Genomic DNA, 20,629 nt, shown 5'->3' with positions numbered 1-20,629 from the left:
GAGGAGGATGGAAATAAAGAATTGATTAGGGATGGGAACATGGTTTGGATGATGATATATAGAAAATGAGAATCACTGGGATTTATAGAGTGTAATCTGATATAAATACATTAATTGTTCATTGAAAGAAGCCTTTCCTCTTCCCAGAGGAAATAGGAGATCAATACAACAAAAGTTGGAAGATACTATGGGAAAATATGTAGTTGGACAGAAGACTACAATTCATACTTACATTACTTATGTAATTTTAGGCAAGAAAGTGACTGTTTGCTTTGGTTTCCTCATGAAGGAAGTGAGCTAGAAAAAAAATGGCAAATCACTCTAGTATCTTGTCAAGAAAATTCTAAATGCGGTCACAAAAAGTCAAACATGATTGAAATGAATGAATAACAACATATACATATATTTGAAAGATACATGTCTCTAGTAAATATCAACATAAAATGTTAAGTAAAACATCAACAGAAGAATAGACAAATATATTTTAAAAGTATCCATAATGGCTATTTTAGATTTTGAACAATACATTTAGACTAATTTTACTATAGAAAAAATGATAAATTCAAGTTCTTATTATCTTTATAAATATCAACTCCAAGATTTAATCATTGAAGGGAATTTCTGATAAAGAAATCTTAGAGTGCAAGTTGTCAGGTTTTCTGAAATACATGTTCTTAGACAATGGTTTTATGAATGAGAATTAAGTATATTTCTTAGGATCACAGCACTAATAAATTTTGGAGACAGAACTTGAACACAGGCTTCCTGTCTCCAAGACTAGGCCCACTAACAAATCTCTCATAACAAATCATATAATTGGAAAAGAATAAATATTATAAAATTATGTCAATAGACACAAAATACTATATGTTAAAAATCACAAAAATGTAAGAATACAAAATATTTTTTCTTATAACAATAAAAATATTTATTTTAATCCAAGAAGCAACAATATTTTATAGGAAAATTGCTGAAAGTTCTGAAAGTAGAAAACTGAGAAAAATTAATTGAGCCAATAACTTCAGGAAATTAGTATGATAGAAAATGTCTACAAAATCATTGGCTAAGCTATATATTACTAACAAAATTCAGAAACAAGAAATAAACAGAGAAATTCCAATTAAGAAAGCAAAGGGGAGAAATCTCTTTTTGTTATAAGGGACTCTTAAATGAGGTAAGTATTACAATATTGGTCTGTATCTTCTCTATAACTTCAATACTTGGAGCTGCTGAGAGAAGACTGGTTAACAAAACCAAGGTTATAATAGCCAGTATATATACAAGAATCATTATTTGGCCCAACTCCACTTTTAAGATAAATTTTGGGGTGGAGACAAGATGGCGGAGAAGACACAGACATTATTCTAAGGTTCCCTTCTACTCTCACTACTAATTACCAAATTCACCCTCAGAAATAGTGCTTGACTGGTGAAATCCACGCATATTGGAAGTATAACAGATTAGCAGACAGAGATAATCTGGAAGATCGCCAGAAAAAGTTTGTCCTGATCAGCGGGAGTAGGCCAGCACAGGCAGGGAGGCAGAACCAGAGACTAGCACACTAGTGCACCAGGGCATGGGCAGTGTACTTGGGTGGAAAATTTGCAGGGAGGACTCTACCACAGGTTGGCTGCTCTGCTTTAGTTGCAAAGCAGTAGATCAGCAGAGAAATTAAAGCCAAAGGTAGAGTGCACTGCAAAAAATGCCAGAATCTAACAGGATCTGACTACACCCATGCAGCAATGGAAGTGACTCAGCACAGACCACAGCACAGCTGTGCAGCTCCATTTTGCAGCACGGGGCTTTTACTCAGGGCGTTCATTCTTCTGCATACCAGGAAAGCTCTACCTGGGCAGTCATAAATCTCTAAGGCAGGAGGGCTCTTCCCAAGGCAATAGAACTTCCTAGAGCAGCTGTGCTTCCCAGGACAGAGACACCTGGGGCAGTGATACTTTCAGTGCTCAGTTGCTAGTCCCAGGGCAGCCAATAATCTGCACAGTGGGGCTCTTCCCAGAGCAGTAGTACTTCTGCAGCTCAGCCATGCTTCCCAGGGCAGTGACACTTCTGGTGCGGGGATTTTCCCAGGGCTTCCCCAGCTAGGCTGCTCTTAGCAGTCTGTTTGTAGGAGAGCTACTGTCCATATATCTATCTCTGTTCTGCAGAGAAAGCTGGAAACCTCCTTGCCTGAAGGCAGACCCTAAGGGCTTTTAAAAAAAATGAGTAAGAAGGCCAAGAATACTTCTATACAGAAAGACAGCAGGATCAACCCTGAGGAGATTAATAGCAAACAGTGTCCAGACAAAACTCCAAAGAGGGTTTCCATCACACCCTCCTAGAAGAAATTTTAAAAGATGTTAAAAGAGAGCTAGAAGGAAAAATGGGGAAATGAAAGAGAAACTCTACAAGAGAGTACAGAAAAGGCATATAATTCACTAAAAAAAAATTGATAAAGTGGAAAAAGAAAACAATATCCTGAAATGTGAATTGGAAAAGATAAAATACTCCCAGGAAAGTAGGATTTGTGAATTGGAAAAAGAAAATAACTCAGTAAAAAAAAAAAATAGTGAAATAGAAAAAAATTCCATAGAGCAAAGCAACTCATTTAAAAACTCAATTGTACATATACAAAGAGAAGTAAAAAAGCTAATGAATAAAACAACTCATTAAAAATCAGAACTGAATAAATAGAAATGGCTGATTCATTGAGACATCAAGAATCAGTTAAACAAAACCAAAAAAATGAAAAAAAGAGAAAAAAATGTTAAATATCTACTTGGAAAAACAACAGACCTGGAAAATAGATCAAGGAGAGATAATCTGAGGATCATTGGACTTCCTGAAAATTATGATGAAAAAAAGAGCCTAGACACTATTTTACAGAAAATCATCAAAGAGAACTATGCATGTGTAATAGAATCAGAAGGTAACATAGGCATTGAAAGAATTCATCTAACACCTTCTGAAAGAGACCCTAAAATAAAAACTCCAGGAATATTCTGGTTAAATTTCAGAACTATCAGACTAAGGGAAAAAAATATTACAAAGAGCCAGAAAAAACAATTTAAATACTGAGGAGCCACAGTAAGGATCACTCAGGATTTAACTGGTTCCATATAAAGGATCGCAGGGCCTGGAATATGATATTCTGAAAGGCAAAAGAACTTGGAATGCAGTCAAGAATAAACTACCCAGCTAAGATGAGCATTTTCTTCCATAAAAGAAAATGGACATTTAATGAAACAGAGGAATTCCATCTGTTTCTAATGGAAAAACCAGAGCTAAACAAAAAAAAAAAAAAAAAAAAAAAAAAAAAAAAAAATGGATCTACAACCATAAGACTCAAGAGAAGCAGAAAAAGGTAAAAGGAACTCTTGAGAACTGCATTTCTGTTGTGGATATATATAGAGACCTCATGGAAACCTATCATATCTGAGGGAATTTAGGGAAGGGGATAAACATTATGTAAATCTTATTCTTATCAGATTTGGCTCAAAGAGAAAATAATTTACATGTTTGGTTAACAGAGAAACTTCTCTCACCTCATTAAAAAGTGAGAAATGAAAGGGGGAAAGGAAAAGAATAATAAGGGAAAGGTATAAGAAAGAAGAAAGGATTCAAAGGGGGTGGGAGGGATTCTAAAGAGGGAGGGATGCATGAGGCAAGTAGTGCCCATAAGTTTAATACTGGGGAGGGAGGTAAGGGGAGTAAGAAAAAAGAAAATCATAATCTGGGATTAATGAAATGGCAGAAATTACAGAATTAGTCATTTTAATCATAAATGTGAATGGGATAAACTCTCCCACAAAGTGGAGGCAGACAGCAGACTGGATCAAAAGCCAGAACCCTACAATTTGTTGTTTACAGGAAACACATTTAAAGCAGGGTGATTGATACAGAGTAAAGGTAAAAGGCTGGAGAAGAATTTATTATGCTTCAAATGAAGTCAAAAAATCAGCGTAACCATCCTTATCTTAGATCAAGCAAAATAAAAAATTGATCTAATTAAAAGAGATAAGGAAGGAAACTATATCTTGCTAAAGGGTAGCATAGACAATGAAGCAATATCAATACTAAACATATATGCATCAAGTGGTATAGCATCTAACTTCCTAATAGAGAAGTTAAGAGAGTTGCAAGAAGAAATAGACAGCAAAATTATAATAGTGGGAAATCTTCAACCTTGCACTTTCATAGATGAATCAAACCACAAAACAAATAAGAAAGGAGTTAAAGAGGTAAATAGAATATTAGAAAAGTTAGGTATGATAGATCTTTGGAGAAAACTGAATAGAGATAGAAAGGAATATACTTTCTTCTCAGCAGTTCATGGAACCTATACAAAAATTGATCATATTGAGGACATAAAGACCTCAAAATTAAATGGAAAAAGGCAGAAATAGTAAATACATTCTTTTCAGATCATGATGCAATAAAAACTACGTTCAAGAAAAAGCTAGGGGTAAACAGACAAAAAGTAATTGGAAACTAATCTTATTCTAAAGAATGAATGAGTGAAACAGCAAATCATATACACAATTGATAATTTCACCCAAGAGAATGACAACAATGAGACAACATACCAAAATTTGTGGGATGCAGCCAAAGTGGTAGTAAGGGAACATTTTATATCTCTAGAGGCTTACTTGAATGAAATAGAAAAAGAGAAGATCAATGAATTGGGCTTGCAACTTAAAAAGCTAGAAAAAGACCAAATTAAAAACCCCCAATCAAATACTAAACTTGAAATTCTAAAAATAAAAAGATAAATTAATAATATTGAAAGTAAAGAAAAAAAACTATTGAAATAATAAATAAAATTAAGAGTTGGTTTTATGAAAAAAAAAACAATAAAATAGATAAACCTTGGTAAATCTGATTAGAAAAAGGAGAGAGGAAAACCAAATTATTAGTCTTAAAAATGAAAAGGGAGAACTTTGCACCAATGAAGAGGAAATTATTGAAATAATAAGGAGTTACTTTGCCCAACTTTATGCCAATAAATTTGATAACCTAAGTGAAATTGATGATTACCTACAAAAATATAAGCTTCCCAGATTAACAGAGGAGGAAGTAAATTGCTTATACCCATTTTAGAAAAAGAAATATAACAAGCTATTAATCAACTCCCTAAGAAAAAATCCCCAGGATCAGATGGATTTACATGTGAATTTTACCAAACATTTAAAGAACAATTATGCTATATTAAATTATTTTTAAAAATAAGGAATGAAGGACTCTTACCAAATTCCTTTTATGACCCAGACATGGTAATGATACCTAAACCAGGTAGGTTGAAAACAGAGAAAGAAATTTATAGACCAATCTTCCTAATGAATATTGATGCTAAACTCTTAAATAAGATATTAGCAAAAAGACTACAGAAAATCATCCCCAGGATAACACACCATGATCAAGTAGGATTTATACCAGGAATGCAGGGCTGGTTCAACATTAGGAAAACTATCAATATCATTGACCATATTAATAACTAAACTAAGAAAAAACATATGATCATCTCAATAGATGAAGAAAAAGCATTTGAAAAAATCCAACATCCATTTCTATTAAAAACACTTGAGAGTATAGGAATAAATTGACTTTTCTTTAAAATAATTAGTAGCATCTATTTAAAACCATCAGTAAGCATCATATGTAAGGGGGATAAACTGGAACCATTCCCAATAAGATCAGGAATGAAACAAGGTAGTCCAGTATCACCAATACTATTCAATATTGTATTACAAATGCTAGCTTTGGCAATAAGAGTTAAGAAAGACATTAAAGGAATTAGAGTAAGTAATAGGAAACCAAATTATCACTCTTTGCAGATAATATGATGGTATAGTTAGAGAACCCCAGAGATTCTGCTAAAAAGCTATTAGAAATAATCCACATCTTTAGCAAAGTTGCAGGATACAAAATAAACCCACATAAGTCATTAACATTTTTAAATATCACTAACAAAATCCAACAGTTAGAGTTACAAAGAAAAATTCCATTCCATTCCTACTGATAGTATAAAATATTTTGGAATCTATCTGCCAAGGGAAAATCAGGAACTATATTAACAAAACTATAAAACACTTTCCACACAAAGCCAGATCTAACCAATTGGAAAAATATTAAATGCTCTTGGATAGATAGGGTGAGCAAATATAATAAAAATGACAATACTACCTAAACTAATGTATTTACTTAGTGCTATACCAATCAGACTCCCAAAAAACTAGTTTAATGACCTAGAAAAAAAATAACAACAAAATTCATGTGGAAAAACAAAAGGTCAAGAATTTCAAGGGAACTAATGAAAAATAAAATCAAATGTTGTTCAGTGGAATAGGTTAGGTTCAAAGGACAAAATAATCAATAACTTTAATAATCTAGTGTTTGACAAACCCAAAAACCCCAGTTTTTGAGATAAGATAGTAAATGCACATGACTAGGCCACAGTAATATACTAAAAAAAAAAAACAAAAACAAACAAACAAAAAAAAACTACCCACTCATTCTATAGATTTGCTACCAAAATAACAAAGAGATTTTTATAAAAATAGATTAAGATATAGCCAAGTTCTTTTAGAAATATCTAAATTCAAGATTTTATTAAAAGACTATAATAAATGGTAGGAAGGAGGAAATCAGGAACCAAGAAGTAAAATCTCTCCTGTAAGAAACTAATTATCAACATTATCTGGAGTTGGTTTTTTTAATGAGTAAATGAAATTAGAAACAAGTATACACAGCTATACAAAAACCCCCCAAAACACAAATTGTAAAGATGATTGGTAAGAAATAGGGATAGATGAGCATCTTGTACCTTATATCACAATAAATCCTAAACTGTACAATTAATAAAAAAAATAAAATAAAATATGAAAAGAGAATGTTAACATATATTTCACAATTATTGATAGTGCAGTTATTTGTAATAAGTTATGGGAAAGAATAGAACATAAAAGATCAAATTAGATAATATTTGTAAAATGCTTAGCTTGCTATCTGGCACTCAGTAGGCATTATAAATCCACTTATTGCTTTCCCTTGTGTCCCTTCAAAAGACAAAAATAATAATTTAAATTACATATATAACATATATAAATGAAATAATTAAGATAGAACAAAAATGAAGAAGATATTTTGCATAGGACTATTTTTATTAAATACATCTGCTAAGGCTGAGACAATCACAATCTGACGAGGTTTATATTTAGGGAATCAAAATGAAATTAGGGTTTCTGGTGGTCAGGGAGTTAAATGATAAGATCTAGTGGCAGGTTTGGGGTTCAGGGAAATAGAGAGGTCTGGTTCCCTTTCAACCTCTTGGGATTTGGCACAAGGCTAGAGAGTTTTGGGGACTCCCTTGTGGTGGCACAGAGGTTCTCTGTAAAAGAATTTACAGACCCAAAAACCTAGATTGATAAAAGAGGTTTCTTATGGGGATTGGAAGTAAGGGTAGAAATCCTGACAGAAAGGTATAAGTCTGGTTAGGAAATAGGTGAATATAAAGAAAGGATGGCACTGGAAAGAGTATTCCAGTGGCCCTTGGCATGCCAAGCATGGAGCTGACATGTTTAGAACCTCCATAAAAAGAGGGTTTTTGTTGCCTTTTTTATAATGGGAGCTTTAGCTGAAGGGGACTCATGGGTGGAGTCCCAAGTGGGTTTATTGCTGGTTTTCAGCTTGAGCAATATGAATTGAATTCAATGAGTTTCAGGACTGAGCCGACCCCACCCAGATAACAAGGATAAAACTGTTTGTCCATCAGGGCAGGGTCCTTCACTGAGGCAGAGTTGAAGGAGATTTTCAAGGATTTTCAGAGTTTTGGAGTCCCTCTTCAAATCTATAAGGAATTAACCACAGGAATATTAAAAAAAAAAAAAAAAAAAAAAAAAAAAAGAACCTTTCTCTAGGAGACAAATTGCCAGCATTAAGTTGGTAAAACAAGAAGAAATCCACATTGTTAATATATACCCCATTGAAAAAAAAAAAAACCTCTAATAATCATTGGATTTCAAATTAATCCATCTCTGTTGCGTAAACATCATACTATCAATGAAGATTTTACAGGAAAACAAAGAGGGAAATATTTTAAAGAATATATGGTATGGATTACTTGCTGTCTAAGGGACAAGGTAGGGGATAGGGAAGGATAAAACAATTTCAAATACAAGATTTTGCAAGGGTGAATGTTGCAAACTATGCATATGTTTTGAAAACGAAAAGCTTTAATAAAAAAGGAATATGTAGGAAATTTAGGTAGAGAGGCAAAGTATTTTATTTCTGGTAAATTTGTGTATGAGTTCAACTGTACTTATTTTAAAGCAACTTAGAATTAAGAAACATAACTCCATGCCATTTGACCCAAGGATTATATTAGTGAGAATGTACTTCAAGGATATTACTGGAAACTGGAAAAAACAAAACAAAACAAAACATACATGAAAAAAAGTATTCATGGAATTAAAAATTCTTGAAAGAAAATATGTCCAATTTGGTTTAAGGCCTTGTCCTTAAGAAAGAAATCTAGCTAGTAAAGTCCAAGATATCTTGGTGGAGTTCTAAGGAGTAAAAGAATAAAAAAACGTGCTTTTAAGAACATATGTGGGTAAGAGTATGGTATGTGGACAGAGGGAGGGAAGGAAAGGAGGGAGGGAAGGAAGGAAGAAGGAAAGAAGAAGAGGAAGTCAAGGAGGGAAGGAGGGAGAAAGAAAAAAGGGAATGATGTAGGCCGGGAGGGAGGGAAGCAGAGAAGGAGGGAAGCAGGGAAGGAAAGAGCCAGGGAGGGAGGGACAAGTTTTCCAACTGACCAACTCCAGAATGGCTTCATGATTCATTAAATATACCAAGCAACTTGATGCCTTAAATTGATAGTTCAGTTATGCAGTATTTTGATATTGACTGATCAGTAGGATCCAGTTTTCTGGTTAACTCCAGAAATGGTGAGTCTGAAGAGACTGTCAGAGAAAGTACAAAGTATGCACACAGAGAATTGAAGCATGGAAAAAACATTCACATTTTTTGATAGCATCTCTGACAAGGATGTCTTTCTTTCTCTGAGAAAGCTCTCTATGGTCTTTTTTAAAGGAAAATGGAGGTGACAGCTCTGTGAACTTCACTGATGATGTTATTTCAGTCACAGAAGAAAACGAATGCCCAGAAGTAATCATTGTTGCTCCTATTAGTGTATACCAGCTGGTTAATATTGTTGAATTCATCCTAAATGACTCATAAAACTGGGACAGTTTGCTATGTAAAGCTTGAGTTGGGAATTCATAGGAGGATTTCATTTTAGTCACAGAACATGTCATACATGTTTGGCTTAGCTCACTAAGAGAATCAGCAGGCTGCAATGTGATGTTTATGCTGGATGCCACAGCCTTAACTAGTTATTATTCAGGAAGGGATATTTGTTCATTGCTTTTATGCAAGACTGGTGAGTTTGAGGGGACTACCTGTTGAGGTATTATTATCTTAGCAGGAGAATCAAGGGTCATCGAGTGGCTCAGTGAACTCCAGTGAAACTCTCCTGATGTCAAGGAAAAAGCTTAATATCCTCTAGTATCCTCTTGAGTATCACTAAGAGAAATTGGGGGTACATGTGTAGAAATACTTATAAGTGGGAATCCATGGGAGAGAAATGAATGACTATTTAATTCAATCTCATCCCCTGGAATGCTGCTAATTACTAAAGTCATGTGTGTGGCAGATAAAGCAATAGTGTGATGGTTCCTTAATAATGAGGTTTGTTTAGGAAAAAAAGAAACTGTCATCATAGACCAGGTGACAAATAAGAACAAAAAAATCTTCATCCAGAGCTTCAGTTGATGTCTCTCTAGACGTATCAAATAGTGATGTTAGTGCTGAGTTACATTGTTACATTTAGCATTGTTACAATCATATCAATTTTCAGAAATCAAAAAAAAAAAAATAATTCTAAGTAAGAAGAAAACCCTGTGTGCCATTAGAAACTCTTCAATGGCAGTTTGTCCATCTGGTCCATGGTCTTCAAAGGATGTTATTAATTTGACAAAATAAGTGAGTCTGTGAGAAAATCTTGGGCCTGAAGATAAAGGATTTTTGTGAAATTTTAGAGAAAGAAAAAGTAAAAAGTAATAGAGGAAGCTTTGTTTTTTCCTTTAAATGAACCATTATGTCCCTAGGCTGAATCTTAGGATGAAATCAGTAGATTTCCTTATAATTGCAGATCCAATAATTATCAACACTGCATTATAAATGCAGAACAATATAACTAAAATATTAATTTTATGTTTTTACTTTTTTAATTAATTAAAAATTTACATGCAAAATAGAAAAAAAGGAAAAAGAAAAAAAATTTCTACAGCAGAACTCGAGGATTCAAAATATGAAACAAAAAATTTCCCTTTCAAGAAAGCCAATATAGTAAATACTAAAAATTGTTTAGAGCTGTCTACCTTTTCTTTGCTTCTTTATAGGTTCTCTTTAGTTCCTAGCTATGCATTTTTTATCTTACCTACAAAGGGGAAACCCTTTTTCTATCTCCTCACCTTATCATAGAAGGTTATAATTAAGCATATAAATATACATATATGCCCAACACACACACACACACACACACATATATATATATATATACACAGGCATACATGCACACATATACATAGATATCTATAATCACACAAATATATTCATATACCTCTATGTAAACTGTACTATGCTTGATTATCCTCTGTTTTTCTGAAGATGGATAACATAAATCCAAATCTTTCTTTTTCTAAATCTACCAATTCATCATTTCCTATGCCATAGCAATATTCCGACCATATATATTGGTTATTTTAAATAGTGCAAAACAATATTGATTATTATGGCTGACATATAATGTCATTCCCCTATTTTATTCTTTTGATTAAATCTATTTTAATTTTAACTTTGTCTGATATCATAATTATTATTCTTATCTTTATTATTCATCTCCTTCCCATTAACCTGTACATCTTACCCCATTCCCATTAATTTACATACCCTTCTTTACCCTCTCTTATGTTTCTCCCCATTTATTTCTTTATAAATTTCGAAGACTTTTATACTCTTTTAGATATATATTTTCTTCCCTCTTTAACCTAATCCTTGATTTTTATTTTATTTTATTTATTTTAATATACATTGCTTTATAAATCATGTTGGGAGAGAAAAATCAGAACAAAAGGGAAAATCATAGGAGAGGGGTAAAAAAAAAAAAAAACCAATAAGAAGTAAACATAGCATGGGTTGATTTGCATTCAATATCCATTTTTTCCCCCTGAGGCAACTGAGGTTAAGTGACTTGTTGAGTCACACAGCTAGGAAGTATTGAGTGTCTGAGATCAGATTTGAACTCAGGTCCTCCTGACTTCAGGGCTGGTGCTCTATCCATTGCACCACCTAACTGTCCCCATAGTTCTTTTTTCTGGATGCAGATTGTATTTTCTATCCCAAGTCTCCTGTCTTGAATCACTGAAACACTAAGAAGAACCAAGTTTTTTGTGGGGTGATCATCACACATCCTTGCTGTTACTGTATACAGTATATTCCTGGTTCTGCTTGTTTTACTTAGCATCATTTCATATAAATCTTTCCAGGTCTTTCTAAAATAGCTTGTTTATCATTTTTAATAAAACAATAATATTCCATTACCTTCATATACCACAATTTATTCAACTGTTTGCCAATTGCTGGCCATCTATTCATTTTCCAATTCTTTGCTACCAGAAAAAGTGCTGCTACAAACATTTTTGCATATGTGGGTCCTTTCCCCTCCTTTATGTTTTCCTTGGGATACAGACCCAGTAGGGTCAAAGGATATGCACAGTTTGATATCCCTTTGGACATAGTTTCAAATTGATCTCCAGAATCATTGGATTATTTAACACTTCCACCAACAACGTATTAGTGTCCCAGTTTTACCACATTCACCCCAACATTTATCAGTATCTTTTCCTGTTCTCTTAGTCAATTTAAGAGGTGTGAGGTGGTACCTTAGACTTGTTTTAATTTGCATTTCTCTAATCAATAGTGATTGAGAAAAAAAATATATGATTATACATGGCTTTAATTTCATCTGAAAATTTTTTGTTCATAACCTTTGACTATTTATCAACTAGAGAATGACTTGCTTTCTTATATTTTAGAAATAACCTATTTCTAATAAGAGTAAGATTCTAGAACTATTAGCTCTCCTTGCTTATTTAATTCCTCTTCATCAATTCTCTTCTTGTACCTCATTCATATAACATAATAACTCTTTTTTACCCTTCCTACATGACTTTGTTTTTAGAATCACATCATGTTCACATTTGTCTCAATCTTTTTTTTTTCAAGTTAACCAATTCCTAATGACAATTTTCTACATATGGTCTATGTTTACCCATATAAAACATAAAGTTTTTCTTTATTGAGTCTCTTGTAATTAAATTTTCATCTTTACCTCATATTACTCTTCATGTCAGATTTTCAATTAAGTGTCTATTAAGTTCAGATATTTTTCCACATTCTTTTGAATATCTGGAAATTCATTGAATGTCCTTTATCATTCAGAATTATGTTTAACTTTGCTGGTGTGATATTTTTGGCCCCAACCCCAGTTCTTTGCTCTTAGATATATAGTGTTCTGAGACCCACATACTTTTAATATAGCCACTATTACATCTTATATGATTCTAATTGCAGCTTTGCCATATTTGAATTGCTTTTATTTAGTGATTGTAGTACATTTTTTTGTCCTGGGATTTTCATAATTGGACTATGATATTTCATTAGTTTTTTTTTTTCCTTCATAGAATCTCTTTTAAGTTGTGTTTGATGGACTTTTTCTATTTCTACTTTCCCCTCATGTTCTAACACTTCAATACAATTTTGTAAAATTATTTCTGGTGTTATTGTATCAAGATTTTTTAAATTGTAGTTTTTAGGTAATCCTATTATTCTTGTGTTTTATCTTCTTGACCTGTTTCCCAAATCCCAAGTTGTTTTTCTTATGAAATATCTCACTTTCTCTCATATTTTTTTTCATTCTTAAGATTTTGTTTTATTATTTCTTGGCATCCTATAACTTCTCTAGTATTCTCTTGTCCAATTCCAGCTTTCAAGGAGTCAATTTCTTCCTTAAGATTTTAGATCTTCTTTTCAAGTTGGTTGACTCCCTCTCCATAATCAACTGGTTTTTCTTGTATTTTCCCTCCTTATTCTCTCTCATTTAACTTTTAAAGTTTATTTTGTTTTATTTTTTACTTCTGTGCATTTTTTTCCAGGCAGGTGAACATTTAATGTTACTCTTTAGTGTAAGAGAGACTTTATTTATGTTTCAACATTCTCTAAAGATGAATCCAAGTCTTCTTTATCCCCAAAATACCTTTCTATGATTGAGTTCTTTTTTCTTTGTTTACTTTTCTTTTTTTTAAATTTATATCAGATTGTTAGTATAAGCACTTCTGTTCTTGAGAGGATAATGTCTGTGGCCTCATATCCTCAGTCAGTTCTTTAGTTCTGGTCTGAACCGAAAATTAAGAACTCTATCTCCTTAAATGTCCAAAGCCAACAGTATCCTTGCCTCACTGTTTCTGCATTCATTTGGCCTTGGCTGGGCCAAGTTCAGATGAACTTTTGGATCACTCATCCCTTGCAGAGCTTTCCTTAATCTTCCTTTGCTCAGACACCTGAATCCTCACACTTTGTGGCATGTGAAAATTCCCACAGCTAAGAGCCATCTCCTAACTAGCCCCAGGTTTTGCTCATTTCTATTTCAGCAGAAATATCCTGGAGGTATTTACACTTCACTTGCTATTACCTCTGATTATTCCAAGAGGAACAGAGTTCTGCCTCAACTCTTGTTTGTTTTTACAACACTACATTCACCCTGAAGAGCTCATTCATGTTGTTTGTGAGAGAAAGCTGGAGCTTGATGTTTTCTGACCAGTCCACCATCTTTCCAGAATCCTCACTGTAAATCTTACTCAATAAAAGTAAAAGAAAGATCTTCATCCCCTCAAAGTAAATGCAATACTTCTTACTATTCAGCACTATACAATGTGAAGGCTAAATTAATAAACTTCACAAGAGAAGTATTAAATTTTCCAAATTAAATGAATTTGGCAGATCAATATAAAATGAATGCATTACACATGTTTGCCATGGAGAATGTCAGCAGCTCTTTGACATAAGGGACTAGAATTCTAATAGATACCTTTGTTGTTTTTGTTTTTTCTTTTATTTGATTGTGTTATCTACAGTAAAATAATCTATAATCAAGTTTATACATTTCTCAAAAGAAATGCACCAGCAAGACAAGGAAAAAATATAAAAAGATTATCTAAAACAAAGTTTTAGAAAATATGAGTCTGTTAAATTGTGTCCCTTAACCAACTTGCATTTTCTAAACCTGATTATTCTATAACATTCTATTACATGAAATGTAATATAATTTTACTAAATTTGTGAATTAAAACTAGAGACAGTTATTGTCACACTCAAAATGCTTTTTGTTCTTTAAAAATTTTCAGAATACCATACAATAGTAAAAGAAAACATTATTTTTAAATATCTTCCATATTATAATAAGGGAATCAAAGAAAATAATTTGAATGATTGTTCTAACAAACATGTTTATAAGGTGATAAATAACTAGAAAACAAGTATTGGGACCAACAAAATAAAATGTTTTCACTTGATAATGAAAAATAATAAGAAAAATAGAATTCATAATTTCATTAGTTTAGGAAACTTCCAATACTATGGTACAATAAGCAGCAACCACCACCAAAACAAATTTGAAATTAATAAACTTGCATTCAAAGGATGCCTTTGTCAGTTACTCCCTCTTTAGCCTCAGTTTCTTTCTTTCTTTCTTTCTTTTTTTTTTTTTTGGTAAAATGAGGAAGATGGATAAGATAGCTTCTGAAAATACCTTCTACTGTTCATCTATGATCCTATGTTCTCTGCAGTTATAAACTCTACCAAAGGACTTGGGAACTGCTTTGCAACTTATATAGAAAACTGCATTGAAATTGAGCATTGCAAGATTAAATGATTTACTTAGCATCACAAAGTCAGAATGTTGTTCAGATATTGAACAGCAAGTATTCCTGACTTTGAGGCTAGGTCTTTAGCCACTCACTACTGTTGATATCAGGCTTTAGAAAATTGTTGTACACATCAACAAAAAAGAGGTTCATGCACAATGAACCTCTTATTATTATTATTATTATTATTATTTGTAATGGGCTGAGGTTTGAGCTGATGCACTGAGGTCCCAAGTACATGAGGCTAGATAGTAATTGGGCTATACTCTGTTAATATACATGATTGGATTAAGAATGGTCCCCCACTCCCTTGCAAGTCCTGATGTTTGTATAGGAAATGACGATTTGGTGGGTGGAGGCAGAGAGGAAGAAGAAGCTGGGGAGATTGGGCTGGTTGGAGACTGAGCTGCTGGTTGTGTTGCTGGTCGAGCTAGCTTCGACTCAGCTGCACATTCTATCGCCGATTCTCTTCCACCTCTAATCCTTCTTCACTGAGAATAAAGACTGACGATTTTCCCCTAACCTGAATTCCTGTCTCGTGCTGATCTTAAAATACACGACCATAACATTTGGCGCCCAACGGTGGGAACCAAGGACTGAAGAAGTCTCCGGTGACAGGAACTTGGGTGAGTATTGTTAATAAGACAAATAAGGAACTTATTTTTCTTAAAAACTAAACCAGTAATTTTTTTGCTAAATGGGACAAAGGCTAAAAGATCTCCATCCCGCCCCAACCCCACCCAAAGAGTGGTGCTATGGAAAGCATGATTAAGCTGACAGAAATACATGGGTTACTTATAACTTGGGAACAGATAGGAGATTTGTGGGTATATTAAACTGCATCTCCCTTGGATCGTAGAGGAGGAGCAGATCTCAGATAACTGGTCCCGGTTGGACAAGAAGATTCATACATTTCAGAAATGGTCCTCATTCAATTCCCTATGGAGGCATTTTATTTATACAATGTATTTCAAGTTAGCACTAAGAATCCCTAGAAGAAAGAAAAAAGCCCTTGATCCTTCCTCCTCCTCAAATTAGCCATGATATTGGAGGAAGACAATAGAGATTAGACCATATTCACAGGGCATGGAGACTTAAGTGAGCAAGGGTGGTGACCTTTCCCTCAGGAGGGCTTCAGCCCCACCCCAGGAGCAAGTGATTGACTCTCCTCCACCAACTCCACCCTCGGGGATGGAGGGAGGAGGGCAGTGGGGGGCAGTGGGGACCAACCTTGGCAGGCTTCAAGAGGGCTTAATGAAGGCCAAAGAAAAGGGTGCGGACATCCGGGAGCTACAACCACTTATGTTTCCTGTAATTTCCCAGTCTAATGCCTCAGGTCAACAAAGTCGAAGATACGCCCTTTTAATGTAGAAATCATTAAAGATCTTAAAAGGCCTGCACTAACTATGGGGCTACATCAGCTTATGTTAAGATGCTGTTGCAAATTTGGCTTTCGAAGTCTTGACTCCTGATGACTGGAAATCTATAGCAAGGTATGCCTAGAACCTGGACAAAATTACATGTGGCTTTCTGAATATAGTGAGCCTGTAGGATACAAGCCCAACAAAATAGTCAAATGCTGTTCATGCTGGATCACCTATGACCTACTACAAGGTATAGGTCCATATGCAGACGTCACAGCACAGGTTAATTATTCAGTAGCAGCATATGAGCAAATTGTTGCTAATGCTATCAAAGCGGTGGATTCGATTCACAAAAATGATAAGGTGAGGCCTTCAAAAAATAATGCAAGGGCCAGATGAGCCTTTTGTGACTTTAGGACGTTTGAGACCGCTATCACAAGAACTAATGGGGAAAATCCAACAACAGATGTTTTAATAAGGCAACTTGCTAAGGAAAATGCTAATGAGGTTAGAAGGATTATATAGGACTGCCCAAGGATGCTCCTTTAGAGGAGTTCATAAGACGCTGTGCCACAGTGGGCACAAATGCCTTTATAGCCAGACTATGATGCAGACTTCCCAAGATCCAACATGGTAGACAGGGTCCCTTCAGCAAGGGACTTCTAGAGAGAAACGGCAATGCTTTCAGTGTGGTAAAGTAGGGCATCTAAAGCTCAATGTTGGTATAGAGGCAGAGTGAAAAGCAGGGTGGGAGAACAAGACCCAGTATCCCATGTCCAAAAATGCAACAGAGGCTTCCATTGGGCCCTCAGAATGTAGACAGGTTCAGGGAACGGGATGAGGCCCAGCCCAGGGCCCCAGGCAAAACACTTGGGGCATGATGGCAGCCAATGGTGCACCAGAATGCCTAGACGGCCAATACCCCAATATGACCAATCAGCCAAGAAGCCATATGATGCAGAAAGGGTTACACAATCAATCAGCCAGGAAGCAACCTGATGGAAGAAAGGGAACAATTAGGAGAATAGAGTTGTATGCAGCTGAGACAACTGAGATACCCCTGGAGGGTGAAATCTGTTCCTCTCCTGCCTATGGATCCCTTGCCTCCAGGAACAGTAGGACCATTTTACCTCCTGAGAGTACGTACAAAACAGTGTCCATCCACATACTGATGTGGGAAACTGGGGAATGTGTAGATAATTCCCAGTCACCAATACAGGCAGACAATGGTGACTTATCACCCAGGAAAATAGTAGCATCAGGTTTACTCACAGAATCCTAATAAGCAGCCTGGTGATAGTCAAACCAGATTCTGATTCCAGATCACATAATCCAGCAGTTTACTGGACAGCAGTGGTAACGACCGACCTATGCTCACAATCTATAATGCCCATTGGAAGGATTGGTAACACTGGTGCAGATCGGACGGTCATTAGAGGTGCCAGCTGGCCCATCACTCCAAAGATTAAAGCAGACACTTACATGTCTGGCGTAGGAGGATCAATAGAGCTGAAGTTGCTGCCCCTATGAGATGGACTTTTGAAAGGCAAAACAGGAGTTTTACTCCTTTTATAGTTGGAAAAAATCCCATCAATCTGTGGGGAAAGACGTTTTACAGCAATTAGGGTTAAAAATAGTACTTCGGTTTTTAAGCAGGGCTGCTTTGAAGGCCTGCCAACACTTTACCTGTTCATCCAATGGAAAACTGATACCCCAGTGTGGATAGAGCAGTGGCCTAAGTAAAGATAAAATTCAGGCCTTATTAGATATAGTACAGGAACAGCTTGACCAAGGACACTTAAAACCTTCTCTAAGTCCTGAATTCCCAGTGTTTTTGTGAAAAAGAAATCTGGAAAATGGAGGATGTTAACGGATTTAAGAAAAGGAATGAACAGATGGAAACTATGGGAACTCTTCAGCCTGGACTTCCATCTCCTACTCAGTTGCCTAGAAGAAGGCCTCTTTGGGTCATAGATATTAAGGATTGTTTCTATTCATCCTCTGGATAAGGAGGATATGAAAAGATTTGTTTTCAGTGCCCAGTTAACTTAGCTGAGCCTTATAAAAGATATGAAGGACAGTTTTACAAGGAATGAAAACAGCCCACTATTGTCAAATGTATGTTGCTGCTGCTCTTGCTCCAGTAAGAAAAGCATTCCCAAAAGTTAGCTATTACATTACATGGATGACATTTTGGGATGTGCACCTGAGAACAAATGTTAGAGGCATGTCTACAAAGGACCATAGAAACACTAAGGAATTAAAATTATACATAGCACCAGAAAAATTCAAAAGACATGCTCCTTTTCAATATTTAGGATACGAAGTATACCTAAGGTGCTTACAGTTCAAAACTCTCTTAAGAACAGAAAAGCTAAACACATTGAATGATTTTCAGAAATTGATAGGAGATATCCAATGGATGCGACCAGTGTTAGGCTTGACTACCTATCAGTTACAACCGTTATATGACATTTTAAGGAGACAGTGCTTAAATTCACCACGCCAGCTTACAAAAGAAGCTCAAGAGGCTTTGAGAGAAGTTGAACTGGCTTTATCCAATGTGGTTGAAAGAGTCACCAAAACCCTTGGAGATATCAGTTTTGCCACACAAGAGGCACCACAGCAGTCCTTCATCAAGGACACAGGTGATAGAGTGGGTGAACCCCAGCACAACCAGATCAAAGTTACACTACCCAGTGCTTGTGGCTAGAATTTTATTAAAGGCCACTAAGCGAGCAGTACAATTATCTGGGACAAGACCTGATAAGATATACACCTTTATACCAATACACAAATTAATTGTGTTGTGAGACCATCCAGAGTGGCAAATTTTATTAGCCATGGCTCCAAATTTTTACATGGGTCTCCATTAAAGATAACTAGACTATTACATAATTGGCGATGGACTCTTGAAAAAGTTTCAAAGTTCCTCTTCAAGGACCAACAATCTTCACGGATGCATCCAAACATAATATTTGTCTGTGTACTCTCGATCTAACTATAAAGAGAGGTAGTCAGAACTCCTTTAGTCCACTCAACAGAATGAATTGTACGGATCATTCTAGCTCTTACTTATTATCCAGGAGACATAAATTAATATCTGATTCGCCTATTCAGTAGGTGTGGTACAAAGAATTGCCACAGCCCAAATAAAATTTGCAGCCTCTATTATATATCAGCTCTTTAAGAAACTTCAAGAGCAAGTGAGAAACATCCAGGTAAGATCTATATATTTAGTCCATTCTCATAGTGGACTTCCAAGGTCCCATATTTGATGGCAATTCAAAGGCAGATAGCCTTCTAACTATTTGGTCAATACCCTTTTTCCAAAAGCCAGGCATCTCATTCTAAATATCATCAGGCTGCTCGAGCTTACGTTTACAATTTGGAATAACAAAGGAAGCTAGGAGCATAGTAAAAGCCTGTAAGGCTTGCCTTCCTTTCCATCTCCTACACTGCCCCAGGAAGAACCCTCGTGGTTTGAGACCCAATGAAATCTGGCAAATGGATTGACCCATTATAAATCTTTTGGTCGTCTGTCTTTCATCCATGTTGTGGTAGACACCTTTTCAGGATTCACTTTGCAATGCCAGCACAAAGAAGACAGCCAGTGGTCACTGAATTCCTCATACAAGCATTTGCCATTATGGGTGTGCCACAACAAAAAACAGACAATGGTCCTGCTTATACTTCGAAACATTTTGACACTTTTGTGCACAGTATAAATTTTCACACCACGGCATACCTTTTAATCCTCAAGGACAGGAAATAGTGAGAGGAGAACAGGAGATATTAAGACACTACTCCAAAAAAAAGAAAGGGGCCACAGGTAACCCTAGAGAACTTTAAATCTAGCTCTTTATACTATTAACTTCTTGATTTTTGACAAGATGCACTGGCTCCGCTGCAGGTTTTATAACCCACGGAAGGTCAGTGTTCAGTGCGAGCAGCTCCACTATCTTTAGATAATCGCCAGGTGATGTGGAGGAGCCCAGAAAGTGGTGAATGAAAGGACCCAGATAGGCTAACTGCTTTGGGGAGAGGGTTTGCTTGTATCTCTACAGGTGGAGAAGGAATCAGATGGTCCAACGAGCCATATTGCCTTGTCCATCGCAGAGAAGGCAGACCTTGAACAAAGGAGAAGACCAAGAAATATCGGTGGTGCTGTTGCTGATTGTCTCACCATTGAAAGAGCGTGGCAGTTTGCGTTTGGACTCATGGACATCA

This window comes from Sarcophilus harrisii, chromosome 4, assembly GCF_902635505.1.
Source record: "Sarcophilus harrisii chromosome 4, mSarHar1.11, whole genome shotgun sequence".
In the NCBI taxonomy this organism is placed as follows: domain Eukaryota; kingdom Metazoa; phylum Chordata; class Mammalia; order Dasyuromorphia; family Dasyuridae; genus Sarcophilus; species Sarcophilus harrisii.
This window is presented reverse-complemented; position numbering follows the sequence as displayed.